Raw genomic sequence first — 24,401 nt, forward strand, 5'->3', positions numbered from 1 at the left:
TGCTGTAATGGAATACAGTTTTTTAAAAATATATATATATATATATGTGTATGTGTGTGTTTTGAATTCTATATACTCCTTATCAGATTCTCAGAAACAGCTGCAAATTAATTTTCCTGCAGTGTTCAAGTTTTTTCCATGCACCTGTGGTAGAGGTTGATTTGGGTTTGCTGCATATATCAGATACAGTACCTTCTAGCCATGTAGCACAATGCACTAGGTAACAACACACAGCATGAAGTGGGAGGATGCAGTCTACACCCCAGGGTTTCCACACACCAGACTGCCTTTCTCAGGCCATATTGAAAGAAACAACGGTGCATTTATATACTCCAGGACATCAAAAACTCTTTACAATCAATGAAGTACTTTTGAAGTATAGTCACTTTTATAATGTAGAGAGGTTCTTCCTCACTGAGAGACTTTAGCTGCTCTCCCCACCTAATGCTACTTTCAGGCTAATTCTTGCAGCCAGTTAGTAGCAGTCACAGTTCCACTCACAGAAGATCTAGGAATACACTACTTCTTTAGAAGCAGATGTTGTTTAAGATGGGGATGGAAGAGAAAATGCTGCTATAACTGTGCAAGTCGATACATCATCTGATGTCATACTGAACATGTGGAAAGGCGCCGGTGTGCAAACATCAAGTAAAGGACAGGAACAGACACTGTTGTGATGCTTCCACAGACAAATAGTCTGCTGATAGTCACCACTGGACTACACATGAAAAATGACTACTTGAGCAAGGAGCAGAAGAGCTGCTAATGTCCATAGGACTTGCCTGCGATAAATAGGTAAAACCATGTTGGCTTGTTCTAATCATACTGTGCTTTTCTAAGTGCCTTGTTAAGACTAGCTTAATAACGGGTTCCAGCATTTTGCCAATGACTGATGTTAGGCTAACGGGTCTGAAGTTCACTGTTTTCTCTCTCCTCCTTTCTTGAAAAGCAGTTCAGCATTTGCCAACTTCCATCTGATAGGACCGTTCCCGAATCGACGGAATTTGGGAAAATCATATCTAGCACATCCACTATCTCTGCAGCTATTTCTTTTAGAACCCTAATAGGCCATCAGGAGATGGAAGGAAAAGAGGAACTTGGTGAAATTACAATCACCAAGGAAGCGGTACTGACCAAACTGATGGAGCTGCGGGCTGACAAGTCCCCGGGTCCTGATGGACTTCATCCTAGGGTTTTAAAAGGGGTGGCTAATGAGGTAGTAGATGCATTGGTGTTTATTTTTCAAAATTCACTAGATTCTGGAAAGGTTCCATCAGACTGGAAAGTAGCAAATATAACCCCTCTATTCAAGAAGGCGGGGTGGGGGGGGGGGGGTGGGGGGCGCGGCGGAAGCAGAAAACTGGAAACTATCGGCAGTTAGTTTGATGTCCGTCATGGGGAAGTTGTTAGAATAAATCACTAAGGAGGTTATAGCTGAACACTTAGTGTCATGCAGGCCCCCTCCTGCCAAGAATGAGGCACATTAATTTTGCCACATGAACATTGATTTTAAACTGTTACTGGAGTAAAAAAAGAACTTGTTTTAAAAAAAACAGATCCTTAACTGGAAAGACATTTGCATATTTACAGACAGTGCTTAAAAGGGACAAAAGACACATTCAATCCACAATGGACTTTTGATTACCAGACATTGAAGGTGCAGGAGCGAGTATTCAAAGTTGACTGTTAAGATGGCTGAATACACAAACGGACATGGTCACACCAGCTAGTCACATGACTAACCTGCTGGACCACCTGAGTTTTTTGAATTTGAACTTGCCACAGAGTTTTGAACTAGTGGAAAACTGTTTGCTCCTGGACTGAAAAGACCTCTCATGGTTGGCTCACCGCAGCCTCTCCTGTCTGCTTCCATCTCTTTCTTACGGAACTCCAAGACCCATTGAAGTCACATGAACCCCAAGGGAGAAAAGTCTCCGACAGTGAACAAGGTTTAAGAAGAATACTGGGCCCCAATGAGAAGCAAGATCCACCAACAAACAAGGTCTCTACATTGAGCTCAAAGGACAGTAACAAACCCCCTTCAGAGATTGCCTCAAACTTTTTCACTTTATTTTTCTTCTGCTCTTTTCTGTCCCTATTTGCATGTGGGTATCGCGGGTGCATGCAAGCGTGGGCACATCGTATATCTGTAGGCATTAACTGAATTAGAGTTTAAGTTTAATAAAATTTCACTTTTTTTCTTTAAACCTGAGAAAGCCTGTTTGTGCTCATTTCTTGCCTTATAATTGGAAAGCGGCGAACAAGGATTCACCAAGGGGGAACTCAAAACATGGTGTGTTAAAAAATAAAACCCTATTACAGTTAAGAGCAAGTGAAGGCTGAAAGGGACGCCTAGACACCTTTCTCACCTGGTCGTAGCAGAAATTTGGGTCCTAGCATCCAGAATTGACCTCAAGACAAATGAGAGAAATTGGAAGTGGGAAGCCAAATTGTTCCCAATCAAAAAAAAAGAGCAAGTTTTCAATACAGTTTTTCTTTTGGCTGTGTGTACTTGAATACTAACATGTCTGCAACTGAAGCTAGTAACTCCCCAAGCCAGGGTGAAGTAACTTGGAATAAGTTAAAAGCACTGTCTATGGAGCAGTTGAGAAAAATAGCTGAGCGGTGTGGGTCAGTTCATAATTGTACTGTATCACTGTACATGGCAAGGCGAGGAAGTCTGAACTCCTAAGGCTAGTCGCAACCATTTTTCCCTTGAATCTGAAGAAGCAGAAACAGGGTTAGAAGCAGAATCTGACAGACTATTATTAGTAAAAGATACAATCGGAACAGAGGAAACTTGAATTTGAGTAAAGAGAGAGAGAAAGACAGAGCCTTCCAGAAGGAAAGTGAAGAAAATGAAAGGCAGGAAAGAGAGAGAGAAAGACAGGAGAAGGAACGAGAAAGGGAAGACAGAGAGAAAGAAAGACAGGAGAAGGAACAGGAGAGAGAGGAGAGAGAGAGAGAAAGAATATTCTGGAAAGAATGCAAAGAAAGAGAGTTGAAATGGCATGAATTAACTAGGGGATGACAGAATAACTCCAGTGAAAGCATGGCCAATATGGAGGAGCGTAATTCAGGGCTGGGTACAAAATTGTTAAAACTAGCTCATCTAATCCCAAAATTCAATGAGGAAGATGTGGAAGTGTTTTTTGTGTCTCTTGAGAAACTAGCAAGGCAGCTAAAATGCCCAGCTGAGACCTGGCCTCTTTTAATACAAAGCAAGCTAACTGGAAAAGCCCATGAGGTTTATGTTTTGTTGCCAGATAAAAGTTCATCAAATTATGAACTGACCAAAAATGCTATCCTCTGGGGCATATGAATTAGTAACCGAAGCCTATAAGGGGCATTGATAGGATAGAGAGGAAGAAACCTTTTTCCTTAGTGGAGGGGTCAATAACCAGGGGGCATAGATTTAAGGTAAGTGGCAGGAGGTTTAGAGGGGATTTGAGGAAAAAGTTTTTCACCCAGAGGGTGGTTGGAATCTGGAACACATTGCCTGAAGAGGTGGTAGAGAAGGAACCTTCACAACATTTAAGAAGTATTCAGATGAGCATTTGAAACACCATAGCATACAAGGCTACGGGCCAAGTGCTGGAAAATGGGATTAGAACAGATAGGTGCTTGATGGCCGGCACAGACATGATGGGCTGAAGGGCCTGTTTCTGTGCTATACAACTCTATGACTCTATGGCAAAAGGTTTAGAACCCTCAAGAAGCAAGCTAATCAAACTTATCTGGAGTTTGAAAGACATAAGCAGCTGGCTTTTGACCAGTGGCTGAGGGCTCTTAAAACTCAGCTATGAGAATCTCAGGGATCTCTCCCACTCTCAATAAAGACCCACGTAGAGGAGCAGCAGGTCCAGAGAGCCCAGCAAGCAGCTGTTCTGGCCGATGAGTTTGATTTAATTTATAAGTCGGTTTCCCAGGGGAGAACCTTTCCTAATCACCCCCACAAATCCAAAAAGGACAAAGGGTGAGAAGGTGATCTCTGCCTAGGCAGTCCTGGAAGAGAAAGGAAAGCAAGAGACACAGGGGGCCCTCCTCCAGCTAAAAAGGAAGGTGCTATGAGCAAGAGTGAGACCTGGACACCTATGGTGCTTCCATTGTAATAAAGTATGGCATTTAAAAGCTGATTGCTGAAAAACTAAAGGGAAAACCGGTAGGGTTAATCGGGGCACACCCGTTCAGTGAAGACGGGACCCTGATGGAAAGCACAGCAGAACAAGCTGTGGCTTTAACTGCAATAAGAGTGTAACCCAGGAAGCTTACTATGGCAAGTGCAGGAAAACTTAATAGCGCTCCTGAAGGTTATTAGGGTTTTGTGTTTGAAGGGAAAGTAACCCCTCGAATGGGCCTTTTACTGGGAAAAGGCCTTTAGCAAATTGAATTTTGGCCTTTAACAAGTGGAATTTTGGCCTTTATTGCTGAGGGATTGGAGTTTAAAAATAGGGAAGTCTTGTTGCAACTGTACAGGGTGTTGGTGAGGCCGCACCTGAAGTACTGTGTACAGTTTTGGACCCCGTATTTAAGAAAGGATATACTGGCATTAGAGGTAGTTCAAAAAGAGATTCACTAGGCTGATTCCTGGAATGAAGGGACTGACTTATCATGAACGGCTAAACCGGTTAGGCCTTTATTCATTAGAGTTTAGAAGAATGAGGGATGATCTTATTGATACGTACAAGATTCTGAGGGAGCTTGACAGGGTAGATGTTGAGAAAATGTTTCCACTAGTGGGGGAATCTCGAACTAGGGTACATAGTTACAGAATAAGGGGACACTCATTTAAAACTGAGATGCGAAGGAGTTTCTTCTCTCAGAGGGTAGTGAATGTCTGGAATTTTCTACACCAGAGAGTTGTGGAAGCTAGATCACTGAAAGTATTTAAAGAGGAGATAGATAGATTTTTGAAATATCGCGGAGTTGAGGGCTATGAGGAGCTGGCATGAAAGAGGAGTTGAGGTCTGGGGCAGATCAGCCATCATCTTATTGAATGGTGGGGCAGGCTTGAGGGGCTGAATGGCCTACTTCTGCTCCTATTTCTTATGTTCTTGCCCCCAGAGAGAGCAGTGAACACCAAAATGGTGGTGAATGGTATTGGAGAGCAGTGTATGCCTGCACCTGTACACCGGTGCACTTGGAGTGCAACCTTGTTTTGGGACCGATGACCGTAGGGATTGTCCCTAGTTTGCCTGTGGATGGGGTTGACCTGCTCCTAGGTAATGATCTGGCGGGGGTGAAGGTGGTAGCCTCCCAGCAGTGAAAGAAAGACCACAGGAGGTCAGAGGGACAGGGCTTTGGCAGGAAGCGATTCCTTGCAGAGTCCCTGAATGCGTAGTGGACCAGGCCAAAATCAAACCAGCTCCCCCAGAGGAGACTGCATTTTCACCGCAGGCAGATGACCATGAGGTCTGCCTATCTGAGACTTTCTTTGGAAAGTTAGGAGACCCAGGGAATGAATTAAATGGATTTTCCCTAGCTGAGGCTCAGCGAGTCAAACCAGTATTGCGAGAGTTAGCACAGGCTGCCCAGTCTGAAAGTGAAGCAGAGGGAGTCCCTGATTGCTACTATTTAAAGAATGAGGTACTGATGAGGAAATGGAGTTCTCCTCACAGACCGAAGAGCAAGGAGTGGACAGTAATTCACCAGTTAGTGGTGTTGCAGAGGTACTGGACAGAAATATTAAAAGGGGCCCACAAGGCTACAGTGACTGTACATGCTGTTATACAAAAGTCCAAAGCCCACATAAATCAGCAGTTTGACTGGCCAAAACTCCAAAAAGATGTAGTGGAGTACTGCAGGAGCTGCCAACTTTGCCAGGTTGAGGGGAAACCCCAACCTACAGTTAAACATGAACCCATAAGACCTGTGCCAGTGTTAGGAGGATCCTCCAGAAGAGGAGGACCCTACTGTCCAGTCAGCCAAGCCTGAAAAATGTGAAAAGTTAGACCCCACATCCTCCTATGTGAATGCAGACTCGAGAAGCACCCCACTATAGTTGCTAACAGTATTTACAGGAATCTGCAGAGACAAAGAGAGACCTCTAGGGGGCACACAAACCATGAGGGTGATATCTTACCTAGTCCAAGTGCCACAGGAGAGTGCCATCAAGTCTGCACAAATACCGACAGTGTCCGAGAGAACAAAGGGGAGATTAACAAAAATCCTCCCCCACAGTCAGAGAAAAAGGGAACCGCCCATCCCCTGAAGTGAAAAGCCTCTGCATGACTCAGCAAAGCACTGAAAGAGAGTTTATGATAGACCCGCCCACTACTGTCTCTCCTGGAAAAAAAAATTACCTCAGCAGGAACTAAGACCCTAGGCAGTCATGGCAATGGGCAAACTGAAGAAAAGCTTCCCCAAAGAACCACATGGTTACTGGGATGCCAAAATAGGGAAATTAAAGCAGCACTGGCACCCAGAAAAGACAATTTGAATGAGATCCAAGATACATGAAATGAATGAGAGAAATGCGTGGTTTTTCTTTTTTTAGTTTAGTTTAGAGATACAGCACTGAAACAGGCCCTTCGGCCCACCGAGTCCGTGCCGACCATCAACCACCCATTTATACTAATCCTACACTAATTCCATATTCCTACCACATCTCCACCTGTCCCTATATTTCCCTACCACCTACCTATACTAGGGGCAATTTTATAATGGCCAATTTACCTATCAACCTGCAAGTCTTTGGCATGTGGAAGGAAACCGGAGCACCCGGAGGAAACCCACGCAGACACAGGGAGAACTTGCAAACTCCACACAGGCAGTACCCAGAATTGAACCCGGGTCGCTGGAGCTGTGAGGCTGCGGTGCTAACCACTGCGCCACTGAGCTTATATTTCTCTCAACCCTTTAATGAAATGTGCCATTTTTTCAAATCGCATTTCATTCCCCTGGGTGTGGAGGTATCAGGCAGGCCCCCACCTTCCAAGAATGAGGCATATTAATGTTGCCACATGAACATTGTTTTTAAACTGTTACTGGAGTAAAGAAAGAACTTGCTTTAAAAAAACAGAACCTTGACTGGAAAGACATTTGCATACTGACAGATAGTGCTTAGAAGGGACAATAGACCATTCTCTGACACATGCAATCACAATGGACTTTTGATTACCAGACATTGAAGGTGGAGGAGTGAGCATTCCAGGTTGACTGTTAAGATGGACCAATACCCAATTGGACATGGTCTCACCAGCTAGTCACATGATTAACCTGCTGGACCACCTGAGTTTTTTGAATTTGAACTTGGCACAGAGTTTTGAACTTGCAGAAAGCTGTTTGCTCCTGGACTGAAAAGGACTCTCATGGCTGTCTCGGTGCAGCCTCTCCTGTCTGCTTCCATCTCTTTCTCACGGAACTCCAAGACACATTAACCCCAAGGGAGAAAAGTCTCCTACAGTGAACAAGTTTAAAGAAGAATACTGGGCCCCAAAGAGAAGCAAGATCCACTGACAAACAAGGACTCTACAGCGAGATCGAAGGACAGTAACAAACCCCTTCAGATATCGCCTCAAACTTTTTCACTTTATTTTTCTTCTGCTCTTTTCTGTTCCTATTTGCATGTGTATATCACATGTGCATGCTAGCGTGGGCACGTCGTGTATCCGGAGGCGTTAACCAAATTAGAGTTTTAAGTTTAAGTTAATAAAATTTCACTTCTTCTTTAAATGTGAGAAAGCCTGTTTGTGCTCATTTCTTGCCTTATAATTGGAAAGCGGTGAACAAGGATTCACCAAGGGGGAGCTCAAAACATGGTGTGTTAAAAAATAAAACTCTATTACGGTTAAGAACAAGTGAAGGCTGAAAGGGACCCCTAGACACCTTTCTCACCTGGTCGTAATATTAGAAAAACTCAAGGTAATCGGGAATAGTCAGCATGGTTTGGTGAAAGGGAAATCATGTTTAACCAATTTATTGGAGTTCTTTGAAGGAGTGACATATGCTGTGGATAAAGGAGAGCCCGTTGACATACTGTACTTAGATTTCCAGAAGGCATTTGACAAGGTGCCACATAAAAGGTTATTGCGTAAATTAGGAGCTCATGGTGTAAGGGGTAACATATTAGCATGGATAGACGATTGGCTGGCTGGCAAAAAACAGAGAGTATGCATAAATGGGTCCTTTTCTGAGTGGCAGGATGTGACGAGTGGAGTCCCGCAGGGGTCTGTGCTGGGGCCTCAACTCTTTACAATTAATATCAATGACTTAGATAAGGGGAGCGATGGCATGGTAGCTAAATTTGTAGATGACACAAAGATAGGTAGGAAAGTATGTTGTGAAGAGGACATAAGGAGGTTGCAGACTGACATAGATAGGTTGAGCAAGTGGGCAAAAATCTGGCAATTGGAGTATAATGTGGGAAAATGTGAAGTTCTTCACTTTGGCAGGAAGATTAAAAAAGCAGAGTATTACTTAAAGGGAGAACAACTGTAGAATTCCGAGGTGCCGAGGGATCTAGGTGTTCCAGTGCATGAGTCACAAAAAGTTAGTGTACAGGTACAGCAAGTAATAAAGAAGGCTAATGGAATGCTATCTTTTATTATGAGAGGAATTGAAAAGAAAAGTAAGGATGTTATGCTTCAATTATACAGGGCATTGGTGAGGCCACATCTCGAATACTGTGTGCAGTTTTGGTATCCTTATTTAAGGAAGGATGTAAATGCGGTCGATGCAGTTCTGAGGATGTTTACTGGATTGATACCTGCAATGAGCTGGTTATCTTATGAGGAAAGGTAGGACATGCTGGGCTTGTTTTCAGTGGAGTTTAGAAGAGTGAGGGGAGACTTGATTGACGTTTATAAGATCCTGAATGGCCTTGACAAGATGGATGTGGAGAGGATGTTTCCTCTTGTGGGTGAGTCCAGAACTAGGGGGATACATTCTAGCTTTTCAACGTAATTCATCAAAACTTCTATTAAGTTTATCAAATCCACACTAACTACCTTTGATAGGCCCATACGTTTCCAAGTGTTCACTAATTTCATCTCAACTTTCTCCCGCATTCTGTGATGCCTACCACCAGGACTACTTGATCTTTCTATTTTTAATAACTTTTTAACATGATTTAATTTTGAATCTTTATTTCCAGTAGTGACTCTTCTCTATTCTCCTCAGGTTCTCTAGACAGTAGCACTTTGCATAAAAACTGACGCAAAATATTTAGTAAAATCTTGATATCTCTAAAGACAACTCTTTTTTTTCAATTATATAAAAGCAAAATACTGCAGATGCTGGAAATAGGAAATAAAAACAAAAAATGCTGGAAATAGCAGTCTGGCAGCATCTGTGGAGATGGAACTAAAGCATGAGAAATCACCAGGACCTGACGGTTTCCAACCAAGGGTGTTAAAGGAAGTAGGGGAGCACATTGTCGATGCCCTAACTATAGTCTTTCAGAGTTCCCTGGTTTCAGGAGTGGTCCCTCTGGATTGGAAAGATGCACATGTCAGTCCACTTTTTAAGAAGGGTGAAAGGTGGAACCAAGGAAATTACAGACCAGTTAGCCTGACATCTGTGGTGGGGAAGTTGCTGGAGTCTATAATTAAGGATCGGGTGACTGAACACCGAGAAAAATTTCAGTTAATCAGGGACAGCCAGCATGGATTCATGCCTGGAAGATCATGCCTGACAAATCTTATTGAATTTTTTGAAGAGGTGACTAAAGTAGTGGACAGGGGAATGTCTATGGATGTTATTTATATGGACTTCCAGAAGGCATTTGATAAAGTTCCACATAAGAGACTGTTAACTAAGCTAGAAGCCCATGGAGTTGAGGGCAAATTATTGACATGGTTAGGAAGTTGGTTGAGTGGTAGGCGACAGAGAGTGGGGATAATGGGTAAGTACTCCGATTAGCAGGATGTGACTAGTGGTGTCCCGCAGGGATCTGTGTTGGGGCCTCAATGATTCACATTATTCATTAACGACTTGGATGATGGCATAGTAAGTCATATATCCAAATTTGTTGATGATACAAAGTTAGGCAGCATTGTAGACAGTCTAAATGATAGCATAAAATTGCAAAGAGATATTGACAGACTAGGTGAGTGGGCAAAACTGTTGCAGATGGATTTCAATGCGAGCAAGTGTGAGATTATCCATTTTGGACCAAAAAAGGATAGAGCAGGGTACTTTCTAAATGTGAAGAGGTTAAGTACAGTGGATGTCCAAAGAGACTTGGGGGTTCACGTGCATAGATCTTTAAAATGCCACGAGCAAGTGCAGAAAATAATCAAAAAGGCTAATGGAATGCTAGCCTTTATATCTAGAGAATTGGAGTATAAAGACACAGAGGTTATGCTGCAGCTATACAAAACCCTGGTTAGACCCCACTTGGAGTACTGTGAGCAGTTCGGGGCACCACACCTTAGGAAGAATATACTGGCCTTGGAGGGAGTGCAACGTAAGTTTACAAGAATGATACCTGGACTACAGGGGTTAAGTTACGAGGAGAGATTACACAAATCAGGCCTGCTTTCGCTAGAATTTAGAAGGTTAAGGGGTGGTTTGATCAAAGTCTTCAAGATATTAACAGGAAAAGACAGGCTAGATAAAGATAAACTATTTCCACTGGTTGGAGATTCTACAACTAGGGGGCATAGTCTAAAAATTAGGACCAGACCGTTCAGGAGAGATGTTAGGAAGCACTTCTTCACGCAAAGTGGGGTAGAGGTTGGGAACTCTCTACCACAAACAGCAGTTGAAGCTAGAACAGTTGTTAATTTTAAATCTGAGATAGATAGATTTTTGTTAAGCAAAGATATTAAGGGATATGGGCCAAAGGCAGGTATATGGAGTTAGGCCACGGATCAGTCATGATCTCATTGAATGGCGGGACAGGCTCGAGGGACTGAATGGCCTACTCCTGTTCCTATCTTCCTATGTTCCTATGAGAAAGAAGCAGAGTTAACGTTTGAGGTCAGTGACCTTTCATCAGAACAGTTCTGATGAAAGGTCACTGACCTCAAACGTTAACTCTGCTTCTCTCGCCACAGATGCTGCCAGACCTAAGTATTTCCAGCACTTCTTGTTTTTATTCCTTTTTCAATATCCTTTTAATTATATGCTTATGATAGCCCTTGTTGTTTCCCTTTATGTTGTTCATTCGTCTTCTTTTATATTCTTTTCCCTGATTAATCTTTTTTATTTCCCTTACATATGTGCCATTTTTCCTCTCTACTAAACCATAAACATTTATTTTATCTCAACCTACCTTAGAATAGTTGAAGTCCCTCATAACAACAACTGCAAATCTCTTTAAATTGTCAACAAAACTTCTTTCTTAACATTGGGTTACAATGTACTCCCAATCTCATGGTGATCAGCAAAAGAGATATTCTTCTTCTTCTTTGGCCTCCTTGTCTCGAGAGACAATGGGTAATCGCCTAGAGGTGATCAGTGGTTTGAGGTGCAGCGCCTGGAGTGGCTAAAAAGGCAAATTCTAGAGTGACAGACTCTTCCACAGGCACTGCAGATAAAATTAGTTGTTGGGGCTGTTACACAGGTGGCTCTCTCCTTACACTTCTGTCTCTTTTCCTGCCAACTGCTAAGTCTCTTCGACTCGCCTCTCTTTAGCCCTGCCTTTATAGCTGTCTGCCAGCCCTGGTGATCGCTGGCAACTGACTCCCATGACTTGTGGTCAATGTCGCAGAACTTCATGTCGTGTTTGCAGACGTCTTTAAAGCGGAGACATGGATAGCTGGTGGGTCTGATACCAGTGACGAGCTCGCTGTACAATGCGTGCTTGGGGATCCTGCCATTTTCCATGCGGCTCACATGGCCAAGCCATCTCAAACACCGCTGGCTCAGTAGTGTGTATAAGCTGGGGATGTTGGCCACCTCGAGGACTTCTGCATTGGAGATATGGTCCTGACACCTGACGCCAAGGATTCTCTAGAGACAGCGAAGATGGAATGCATTGCGACATCGCTCTTGGCTGACATACGTTGTCCACGCCTCGCTGCCGTCGAGCAAGGTACTGAGGACACAGGCTTGAAACACTTGGACTTTTGTGTTCCATGTCAGTGCGCCATTTTCCCACACCCTCTTGGCCAGTCTGGACATAGCAGTGGACGCCTTTCCCATGCGCTTGTTGATTTCTGCATCAAGAGACAGGTTACTGGTGATAGTTGAGCCTAGGTAGGTGAACTCTTGAACCACTTCCAGAGCATGGTCGCCAATATTGATGGATGGAGCATTTCTAACGTCTTGTGCCATGATGTTCATTTTCTAGAGGCTGATGGTTAGGCCAAATTTGTTGCAGGCAGCCGCAATCCTGTCGATGAGACTCTGCAGACACTCTTCTGTGTGGGATGTTAATGCAGCATCGTCAGCAAAGAGGAGTTCCCTGATCAGGACTTTCTGTACTTTGGTCTTTGCTCTAAGACGGGCAAGGTTGAAGAACCTGCCATCTGATCTTGTGTGGAGGAAAATTCCTTCTTCTGAAGACTTGAACGCATGTGAAAGCAGCAGGGAGAAGAAGATCCCAAACAGTGTACGTGTGAGAACGCAGCCCTATTTCACACCACTCAGGATAGGAAAGGGGTCTGATGAGGCGCCGCTATGCTGAATTGAGCCTTTAATATTGTCATGGAATGAGGTGATGATACTTAGTAGCTTTGGTGGACATCCGATCTTTTCTAGTCGTCGGAAGAGACCACGTTTGCTGACGAGGTCAAATGCTTTGGTGAGAATTAGAATTAGAACATTACAGCGCAGTACAGGCCCTTCGGCCCTCGATGTTGCGCCAACCTGTGAAACCATCTGACCTACACTATTCCATTTTCATCCATATGTCTATCCAATGACCACTTAAGTGCCCTTAAAGTTGGCGAGTCTACTACTGTTGCAGGCAGGGCGTTCCACGCCCCTACTACTCTCTGAGTAAAGAAACTACCTCTGACATCTGTCCTATATCTATCACCCCTCAACTTAAATCTATGTCCCCTCATGTTTGCCATCACCATCCGAGGAAAAAGACTCTCACTATCCACCCTATCTAACCCTCTGATTATCTTATATGTCTCTATTAAGTCACCTCTCCTCCTCCTTCTCTCCAACGAAAACAACCTCAAGTCCCTCAGCCTTTCCTCGTAAGACCTTCCCTCCATACCAGGCAACATCCTAGTAAATCTCCTCTGCACCCTTTCCATAGCTTCCACATCCTTCCTATAATGCGGTGACCAGTGAGGTCTATGAAAGCAACGTAGAGGGGCATCCGTTGTTCGCGGCATTTCTCCTGTAGCTGGCGAAGGGAGAACAGCATGTCAAGGGTGGATCACTCTGCTCAAAAGCCGCACTGTGCCTCAGGGTAGACACGCTCAGCCAGCTTCTGGAGTCTGTTTAAAATAACTTGGGCGAAGGCTTTCCCCACTATGCTGAGCAGGGAGATTCCACGTAAGTTGTTGCAGTCACAGCGGTCTGTTTAAAGACTGCTTGAAAGCTACTCAAACAATGCAAAATAAACATCTCTAAATGGGGCAACTTGTTCAAGATTAGAAAACAGTGCGAAAAACTACCATGAAGGCAGCTCCTATTATAAGGCCCACAACATTGCTGATGCTGATGGTAAGATGGTAAACGGCAGCTGAGGAAGTCTCGCTGGATAAAATAAGATTTCCACCCTGATGTATCCGGGATCCACTGTTCACACTGTGGAGCTCATTCAAAGAACCATTCCCCCACTACGGTAACAGGCCCCTTATTATTTATTATCTCAACCCAAATAGATGCCATCTGAACACCATCATCTAGAAGAAGTTATCTTTCGAAGGCTGTAATGGTGTTCTTAGTTAATTAGTAAGGCCACTCCTCCTGTCTTTTTCTTCTCTATCCACCCTGAAAGTTTTTTCAAGGAATATTTATTTCCAAGACTCACCTGATTGAAACCAAATTACGAGGAGTGTTACAGTATTGTGTTCCTCCATTCTAATTAGTCCTTCTTGTTACCCAAATTTAATCCTTGTGCTTTGTACATTCAAATATAAACACAGCAACCCTGATTATTTTAAGTTATTCAATACTTTTTAAAAAATAATTTCCTTCACGACCCTTCTCATATACCTCTCTCTTCTACCTCACTATAGCTTATCTTTCTTGAGCTTTAAATGTTAGATTACTGTACCCCTTGACAATATTTTTTCTCAACTTGCCCCCCCCCACTATAATCTAAGATTTTTCCCTCCACTCTGCCACATATGTTTAATCACCTCCAATTTCAACCCAGCTCCAGGCAAACATTAACTGCAAAACTACCTCTGATTTAGCACTAATAGGTACTGTCACTCAGGATGGTGTGGGGAATGGAAAATATTACATTCATTATACGGCATCCAGCCGAAGTAAAGATGATGTGGAGTTGCTTCAAGTCATTAGTCGGTGCCTGAAGTGGGAAAATGTTCCTTCCACACCCTGATCTTGCTAAGCATAAAATTTGACTGCCTCATCAAACTGTGTAAACTGGCAACATTTGGCATCAACATATGTAGCCTTGCACCCAATTGGTTGGATGCAATTCTGCGATTCCAAAAAACATACAAAAAACACTGAAGGTCAAGTTTGTGTCCAGTTCTGCAAGCACCACAGATGCAAAATTGCAGGTGGAGCTGATATGTGAAGGTATGCCAGAGTGTCATTAACTTTAATGATAATGATGGAATAATTACATAATGGCATATAAACTCATTCTGTGTCTTATTGCTTCACCTCCACAGTCACCAGAGATTTCAAAAGTGCAGTACAAATTGCAAAGAGGAAAACTTGACAACCTTAACATTACAAATTAAAAGAATAACTGAGAAGATGTTTCAAGTTTATTTCTGTCCCCACCACAAACAGGCAGTAATCTTTGTTACGGTCAAGTGAGGAGGAGGTCTCAGGCTTACCTTTCGCCCTTCTCTGGTTTGACTGCAACAGGGTTTATCCTTTTTTTAAACATGGTGGTTGAACTTACTACCTCAGTGAACACTAAAGTAATTGCAAAAGAACCAATCAGACAGGTTTGCTTGAGTTCAAACAAGGAAGATGTACGTTTATTACTCTTAACACTCTAAACCAGTTAAAATTACCAAAATTATGCTACACATTCACACAAAAGTCACACACACACAAATAGATTATAGAGGGAAAACAGCTTTGGTGGTTGGAGTAGAGTCTGGAATAAATGGAATTTAAATACAGTTTATCAGTTCCAGAGTCCTCTGTTGAAACTATAGTCCTGAAATCCGCACTAGGCCACATGCATGGCTGCGGGCTTGCTTCTCAGGCTCCAGAGGGCAGAAGAGGAGGTTTGACCCTTATCCCCTAGTTATTGGCTGTGGCAGTCTGTAGGTTTGAGGCTTTACCGGTTGCAGCCGGGTCTTCTCTGGATCTTTACTGGAGAGAGAGAGAGAGAGAGCTGCTCCCTGGATGGCTTTTCAGTTACTACCTCTGCTTTCTGTCTGACAAAGCTTATAGTCTCCTCAGAGCTGCACAAGCTCATTACCAAATGACATTACCAAACCTCTTTGTGGTGTTAATGAGGTCCTTCTGGAATCTTCTCTGAGATTCAAGGCTCTATCCCTGAAGCTGCCCAGTCACACTTGGTGGGGGTTGGCTCTTTCAAAGTCAATGGTTGTTGATGGCCCCTGACGTCCATGTTGATAAAGGCCATTTCAGGTAATTTAATCAGACAGCACCCCATTGTTTTGGCTACGTTGAGTCAATCGTGTTGTCGCCAGTCTAATCTTTTGGTGCTTCAAATGTAAATTGTAGTGGCCATCTTAGCTGTCAGTTTACTTTTTATAAAAGCTATTTATAAGAATTACTAGCAAAAGACTAAGGCAAGGTTCCAACTGATGAAATTAATATTTCCCATTTGGCATGCAGGGTTTTCATGACACCTCCATACCTCGCACAATGAAATGCCACGATGGGAGCATTTCATTACAGGAGTTGAAAAGAAAACAAAGGAAAACACACCTCTATTTTTCATTCACTCTCATTCACTCAGGAATTGTTGTAGTTTATCTTTTTTTGTCTCTCTGCAGCACCAAGGCTGATTTAATTGCCCTTTTTCCCTTGAAGTTTGTCTGGAATGGTTATGTGTTGTCCAATGGGTTTAAAGTTTCTTTAGTATCAATGTGGAATAACCTGGGGATGGGCATCTCAATAACCATGTGGTTGTTGGGGAAGCTTGATTTTCTAAGGCACATTCTCCTGTATGCACAAGCTTTAACCCCTCAGCTGCTGTTTCTGCAACATGTGGTTCTAACCCTTCAGATTTCTGTACCTTGCTAATTTCTCTCCCTATAGCAACATTGGGTAATGCATTGGTTTTAAGCCCCTGTGAGGTGCCTGAGATTTCCTCTGGGCCCTTGTTCTTGCTGGAGTCTGAAGTGAAGTTGTGGGATTTGATTAGCTTTGGGCTCGCGCCCTGATCATTGGATTCTGCAGTGGATAGATCCACCCTGACTTCACTTTTTGTGTTCTGGTGAGTCCTACAAATGCTGCTCACTTTAGGGCATTTTTGGATCCTTTTTCTATGTACTGTGGGGAGGGTCTCTTTTCTAATCTCCCCCATGTCTTCTGGAACGTTCCTGCTCGCAGGTATCCATTAAGCTCCCAGTGCACACACCTGCAGCACTTTGCTAGCTGAGGCATCATCCTTACTGTTGGTTTACCTTTTTGGGAACGTTCCTTGTCCCTGAAGGTTTCTGTAAATGCTGGTAGCATCCTTGGTAGGGTGCTTCTTTGGTCTGCATTTACGTAGGAGGGTGTGGGGTCTAATGTTTTCAACATTTCAGGGCTGGCTGACCGGACAGTAGGGGGTTCCATTTGGGAATCCTCCCGGCCCTCCTTTAACCTGTCCTCACTGCCCTTTTCGTTCCCTCCCTCCCTAACTGTCTGCCAGATCTGTGCGTGTCTGTCCCCTTTTGTTTTCAGCAAGGGTTCCTCACAATTCACCAGCCCTCTGCTGGAGGGTTCTTCAAAAGCCGGTACAGGAATTAGGGGTGAAGATGTCACTGCAGGTTGGGGCTTCCTCACAACCTGGCACATGTGGCAAGTTTTACAGAACTCCACCACATCTTTGAGAGTTTTGGGCAGTCAAAGTGCTGTCTTATGCGGGCTTTGGTTTCTCGTGCACTGACATGTACAGCCATTGTAAGTTCATGGGTCATTCTTAATATTTCTTCATGGTATCTTGGTGGCACCACTATCTGGTGAACCACTGTCCACTCTTTGTCCACAGGTCTGTGAGGAGAGCTCCATTTCCTCATCAGCACCTCATTCTTTACATAGTAGCAATATGGGACTCCCTCTGCTTCAATTTCAGTTTGGGCAGCCTGTGCCAACTTCCTTAATACTGGGTCGGCTTGTTGAGCCTCAACTAGGAAAGATTGGTTTAACCCATTCCTTGGGTCCTCTAACTCCCCAAAGATCATTTCAGACAACCAGACAACAGGGTTATCTGTCTGCAGCACCAGTTCAGTGTCCTCTGAAGGAACTGGTTTGGCCATGGCCCGAGTCACCACACAATCAGGGGAAATGCAGGGGACTGTCTCCTACAACTGCCCCATCTCTCTGTCCTCCTTCGATCTCTCTACCATTCCTGGGGAAGCTACCACCTTTGCCCTCACCAGATGATTGCCTAGGAGCAGGTCGACCCCATCCACAGGCAAACTAGGGACAATCCCCACGTCACTGGTCCCAAAACTAGGTCGCACTCCAAGTATATGCGGTGTAAAAGTACAGGCGTCAACCGCCCTCTGATACCATTCACTACCATTCTTGCATTCACTACCACTCTCTGAGGCAATCTTGTGGCCCCTGGCCCCTGTATCCCTGAGTATGACGATGGGCATGCTTGCCCCACTCGATGACTGTGGGGTTATTCTCCCTTTGGATACAAAACCCTGATAACCTTCCTGGGTCTTATTGGCATTGCAGTTAAAGCCATAGCCTGCTCTGCTGTGCTTTCCATCAGGGCCCCTTCTCCTGCACTGGTTGGGTGTGCCCTGATTAATCCTACAGGCTTTCCCTGTGGTTTCCAGCAGTCAGCTCAGAGGTGACCTGACTTGTTACAGTGGAAGCACACAGGTCTCCGCATCTCACTCTTGCTCCCAGCACTGTCTTTTTTGGCTTGAGGAGGGCCCCCTGTGTGTCCAGCTTTCCCTTCTCGCCCAGGACTGTTTAGGCTTCTATCCCCCTCCTACCTTTTATCCTTTTTGGGGTTGTGGGGGTGACTAGGGAAGGTTTTTCCTTGGGGTACAGACTTATATATGAGAGAAAATTCATCAGCCAGAACTGCGGCTTGCCTGGCCCATTGAACCTTTTGTTCCTCTACATGGGTTTTTATAGAAAGGGGAGAAAGTTTTTAAATTCCTTGAGAAGAATCACCTCTCTGAGGTTTTCATATGTGAGCTGTACTTTAAGGGCCCTTAACCACTGGTCAAAAGCCAGCTGCTTACTTCTTTCAAATGAGGTAAGTTTGATCAGGCTCCTTCTCTTTTTCCATCTCTTCCCTCTCTTTCTCTCCCTCTCCCTCTCATTTTCCTTCTCTTCCCTCTGGAATTCCAATTCCTCTGTTGGAATTGCATTTTAGCTAACATTACCCTGTCAGAGTTTGACTCCAACCCGTTTTCTGAATCTGCAGGTTCAGGTGAAAAATGGTTGGCCACAAGTCGTGGGATTTCGGATTTCTTAGCTTTTGTATGGAACGTAATCCCAAACTGCCAAGCTACATTCCTCAACTCTTCCAAAAATAGGGCCTTTAACTTATTGCAAGATTACTTCACCCTGGCTTGCGGAGATATTGGCCTCAGATGCAGACATTTTAGTATTCTAGCAACAAAACCACAAGACGCCTGTATAAGTTTTTTTTTTGATCGGGATCAATTTGGTTTCCCCCTTCGAATTTCTGATTTATCTGTGGGTTACAATCATGGACTAGAGCCCCCAAATTTCTGTTATGGCCAGGCGAGGAAGGGGTCACAGGCTCACCTTTTGCCCCTTCTCTGGTTTGACCGCAACAGGGTTTATCCTTTTTTTAAACACAGTGATTGAACATTCCACGTCAGTGAACACTTGCTCCTGTTCCTCTAATGTAATTGCAAAAGAACCAATCAGACAGGTTTGCTTGTGTTCAAACAAGAAAGATGTAAGTTTATTACTCTTAACAATCTAAACTGGTTAAAATGACTTAAAAAATACACTATGCATTCACGCACACATTCACATGAGATTCACACACACACAAATAGATTACAGAGGGAAAACAGCTTTGGTGGTTGGAGTAGAGTCTGGAATAAATGGAATTTAAATACAATTTATCAGTCCTAGAGTCCACAGTTGAAATTGTAGTCCTGAAATCCTCGCTGGGCCACGTGCACGGTTGCAGGCTTGCTTCTCAGGCTTCAGAAGGCAGAAGAGGAGGTTTGACCCTTGTCCCCTTGTTGTTCGCTGTAGCAGTCTGCAAGCTTGAGGCTTTACCAGTTGCAGCCGGGTCTTCTCTGGATCTTTACTGGAGAGAGAGAGAGAGCTGCTCCATGGATGGTTTTTGAGTTACTACCTCTGCTTTCTGTCTGATGAAGCTTACAGTATCCCCAGAGCTGCACAAGCTGTCACATGACATTACCAAACCTCTTTGGGGTGTTAATGAGGTCCTTCTGGAATCTTCTTTGAGATTCAAGGCTCCACCCCTCAAGCTGTCCAGTCACACAGTGGGTGTTGGATCTTTCAAAATCAATGGGTGTCGATGGCCCCTGACGACCATGTTGATAAAGGCCATTCCAGGTAATTTAATCAGAGAGCACCCTATTGTTCTGGCTAGGTTCAGTCAGTCATGTTGTCTCCAGTCTAATCCTTTGGTGTTTCAAATGTAAATTGCAGTGGCCATCTTGGCTGCCAGTTTACTCTTTATAAAACTTATTTGTAAGAATTTCCAACAAAAGTCCAAGGCAAGGTTCCAACCGATGAAATTAATATTTCCCATTTGGCATGTAGGGTTTTCATGACATCTTCACAATAAAGAAAAAAATTCTTTCTGGATCCACGACCATGCCAGATTGAGACAGATATTATGATATTTGCATAGGGATGGGCTGTTGTTCACTGTCATTTAAAATTGTGTGAAAATGATCTTCCCAATTGGCTCAGTCACTAAAGTGACATATGCTACAATGATGACCATCGGTGTAAGCCTTGGCTCAGCGGGTAGCATTCTTGCCACTAAGGTTGTGGGTTCACAGCTCCACTCCAGCGGCTGAGCCTCAGAGTGCAGTAGCATAGCCACTTGCAGGGAATAGCTTTTGGAAGAGACGTGAAACCAAGGCCCAGTCTATCTTCTCAGCTGGATGTAAAAAAATCCCATGGCACTATTTCGAAGAGCAGTGAGTTCCTCCCCAATGTCCTGTCCAATATCTATTCTTCAATCAGCACTACTAAAACAGATTTTTTGTCCATTTATCACATTGCTGTTTGCTGGATCTTGCTTGTGCAAAATTGGCCACTGTGTTCCCTACGTCAAAACAGTGGTGATGCTTCAAAGGTACTTCATTAGCTGTAAAATGCTTTGGAATGTCCTGAAGGTGTGAAAGTCTCTATGGAAATGCAAGTCTTTTCTTTCCAATGTATGATCCCTGGTTTGAGTTGAGTTAGCTAATCTGAGCTCAGACATTGAGAATGACTACAATTGACCATGGACATGGTAGAAAATAGCCAAGCACACAGGCAGGCCCCTGATTTTGTTACCCCTGACCTCTGCTGGGAAGGCCCACCCTTGGACATGTGTTTCTGGTCTGGCCTGTTGAGCTGTATGCTCCGCCCTTCCTAAACCAAGGCGCAGCTTGTGAGGAAACAAAGCCAGGAACTATCTGGAGATGGGTGCGGGGAGTGACACACAGCCCCATTTTCTTTTCCATTCGCTTCAATAGAGAAACAGAAAACCAGGTGGGGGTATAAAGCAGGCTGCTGATTCACCATTGTCCATTTTGTGCTACCGCTGAAAACCAATTTCATCCCCTCTGCATCAAGAGTTGCCTAATTTCTGGCCTTCACATTGGCATTGTAAGAGCCAGCTAAAGGTGGACATTAGCCCCACCTGAGGGGTCCAGGATTGGAGCACAGCCTAGATGCTTGAAAATGAAATTACTACTTTGTAAGAAATTTTTTTTAACTTCAGCTTCCTTACAAATACATGTTAAATTCAACCCATAAAACATTAATCTTAAAACAATTTAAATTTAAGCCTCCTGGCTTGCAGAGTAATATTTTATAATGCGGTGATTTTATATTAATAGATCTCATCAGAATTAATCGAGATTGCAGTTGAGATTTCTGCCATTTGAAAGTTATGTGAGTTTAGTATTGAGTTGATCATTCTCCCTCAGTCTGTCCTGAGCACAGGTTTGCCATTCACAAACCAGCAACAATGATATGAAAAGATAGTCACTGTTAAACCAGTTAAGCTGCTCATACTCCTCCCTTGACCTCTGCCTAATGACGGCTTCAGACCCTTTCCCAGCTAATTCCCCTGTCAGTCTAACTCCCACACAGTCATTCTTTTACGAAAAAAAAGAGGCTTGGACTGGGAGGAACCGCATGCTTTCAATCTTCCAATGCGACCAATGGAAGAAATAAATGTCTCGCTTAAAGATTATCAGCTGAGCCAATGGTGTGCATCTATATGCTTCACGTGACTACATTTCCCCCTGTCTTTCACATGGGTATTATATAGTTCAATTCAGTGCAGCAGATAGAAGCAATACTAGAGCACAGGATGTCTGCACACAATTGTCTGACTAAAGTGACTTTAAGCTGAAGCATGTTTCTTTGTACAATTAATGGAACTTCCTGGCCCCTTCCCTTCTCAGCTTATACTAAAACTGAACATGGCACTATACAGCTTGAAGAAAATTGATAAGAGTCTATTCTGGCAACTGAACTGTAAGTATTTCTTTTAATACACTTGCCTTCTGAGCTAACTTCACTGTACACAGCTCCAAAAGATTTGGCATTTGTGTGATTTCTGTTAAGTGGCCAAATGCTTGCAAATAAATATATTGGAAGAACGTTTGAAGATTGATGAAAACAGTTCACATAACGCAGAGTAACCTTAGATCACTTTTTTGGGTGGGTGGATGGAGGGGTGGGGGATGCGGGAGAGAAAGTCGGCAGCCTGAGGGAACTGTCTGTCTGCTGACTGCAGCACAGACTCCTTTAAGCAGAGGCAGCCCATTGCATTATTCAGGGAGCAGGATGAGATGAAGTATGCTGCTTGTGATAACATATTCGCCGTGTCCAATCAGTTCCACTGCGAGCACTAAGTAGAACAAACTCGACTGACCCTACGATGAGGGGGTACAGCCCTATCCAGCCAACTCAGAGTTCAGCTTGTACAATGAGTTGCTGAAAGGGCAGGAGCTTTCAGGGACACAGCTGCAGAGCTTTGAAATTCAAACAAAGGGCAAGCAGGAGGGATATTTTTTTTGTTTACATTAATTAATCTTTCCCACATATTTCTGCATACAGCACTGAGCAATGTCCAATAAATCCTAAAGCAATCTGGACTTCTTTATACGGACAACCTTAAATCCACCTCCCATTCTTGGGAGACTACTCAGCTGAAATCAAGTACATAAATTCATTTAACAAGGGAATATGTTAGGTATTTTTTTTCTGAGCCGAGTTTTTTTTTCTCTCCCTTTCTTTGTCTGCCATCATGTCATCTACGACTCCTCCTCCCTCTCCCCCCGCACCGCCCCCCCCCAACCCTTCACCACCACCACCCACTGTGAGCTAAGACACCTGAAGGCTAGACATAATGATCAACAGAGCTCTCGCCTGTCTGGCCTGCAGCCAGCTTTTTTCTACAATCAAGGAGCCTGCACGCAATGCATGACGAGTCTGTTCTACTGCACCGAGAGATCGTCAACAGTGGGCTTCCATATGCTGCGGATAGCTAACTGCAAGCAGCAAGCAGGAGTGAGCTCGTCCTTTGTTGTGTTTTTTTTACCCAAATTAATATGTCATTTCTTGAGGTGCCCACATTCATAACAATGTCAGCAAGCCCTCCTGCTATAACTACCGCCATAAACTTTGTACAGAGTTTGACCAGACCAGATGGCCATGTGCCCTTTTATTATTTAGATGAGACTCTTCCTTTCAATAACATCATTCTTCCTGCTCATAAGGCCCTGCTTAAAATTTCCAGTAAATGGAATCAGCTGAGTATTTTCAATACTAATTGACCATATGCAGAGGAAGGGCTCATGTGGCAATCAGTAGGACTATTGTAAGACTAACAGGATCAAGCTGGTCTTTGTCTAGTTTGCAATAGTCAATGTGGAAAAACTGTACAAAAATTTAAATATTTTTGCAATCCTGACATGCTTTATTTCAGGGCTGTTCCATTTCTGACAACTCATTTATATTAAAGCTCTGGGGCTGCTGCTGGGGAGCCAACTCATTCAATTAACTGATCTGTTCCAGACATTTCCATTCACTTGTTACAGTATTGCTGCAATAAAATAAAATCCTCCGTCATAACGAGCTGTTTGTTACAGAATGTAGCTTTCTACTTTAAAACGTTGTCGCCCCTTTGATTATTTTTTGGGTGGTGGTGGGTGTGGGGTGCGGTAAAAGGGAGGGTGTGTATGTGGAGAAATGCTTAATAAGCGCCAAATACAAATAGTAATATCGAGTGAAGCATGTGATCCTCATGCTTTCCAAGCAAACTGATCCCCACCGTACATGGGATGATTTATCTCAACTATTTGCATTTTTCAAGAAGCTGTCTGGAGTAGCACATGATTGACACTGTTTTAATAATAGACCTTTAGAATTGCTGATACCTTGCTAACTTAGCAGGCATTCCACGCCACCATCTCCAGACAAAATACTTACTTCACTGGCCAGTGTGACTGGGTCTTTGAAAGCAAATGACTTGCACCGAGGAAAGAATTTAACTTCTTCTATGGTGATCAACTGAATCGTGCTACAGCTGTGCTTAAGTGCACACAGACAATTTGGTCTTCAAAGGACAGGGTGCTGGCACGACTTATGGCCTTTTTGAAACCTTACAATACAAGTGTCTATTACCCGGACTCTTCCTCTATTATACCTTCCTCCTCTACCTGGATTTGAATGCAAGTCAGACAGACAAGTAATTTGCTGGCAATAGGCTGTTTGATTTTAAGTGCTGGGGGTGGGGGTGGGGGCGTAGGTGCTTTATCTGTTATGGAACGTAGCAGGGGAAATGTCACTAGAAGTAGCTATCATTTACATAACCTTCGAGCAGCCAGGTGTGTCTGAAGACATTGGAAGACACTGCACGTTTACTTATCTCAAGCTGGAAATTAAACAAAAGAGGTGCTATATATATCCCCAAAGTAACTCCTGTAGCAAAAGTCAGTTTTAAA

General features: G+C 43.7%; 1 protein-coding gene across 2 annotated transcripts in view; it reads left to right on the forward strand.

The window, feature by feature from the left end:
• Positions 1-21,717: 21,717 nt before the first annotated feature.
• Positions 21,718-24,401, forward strand: part of LOC137373001 (uncharacterized) — a 236,496-nt gene continuing 233,812 nt past the window's right edge. For both annotated transcript variants that reach the window (XM_068037632.1, XM_068037638.1), the window contains exon 1: positions 21,718-21,927. The gene's annotated coding sequence lies outside the window, so the exon portion shown is untranslated. The remainder of the gene's footprint in view (positions 21,928-24,401) is intronic.

This window comes from Heterodontus francisci, chromosome 8 (assembly GCF_036365525.1).
Source record: "Heterodontus francisci isolate sHetFra1 chromosome 8, sHetFra1.hap1, whole genome shotgun sequence".
Lineage (NCBI taxonomy): Eukaryota > Metazoa > Chordata > Chondrichthyes > Heterodontiformes > Heterodontidae > Heterodontus > Heterodontus francisci.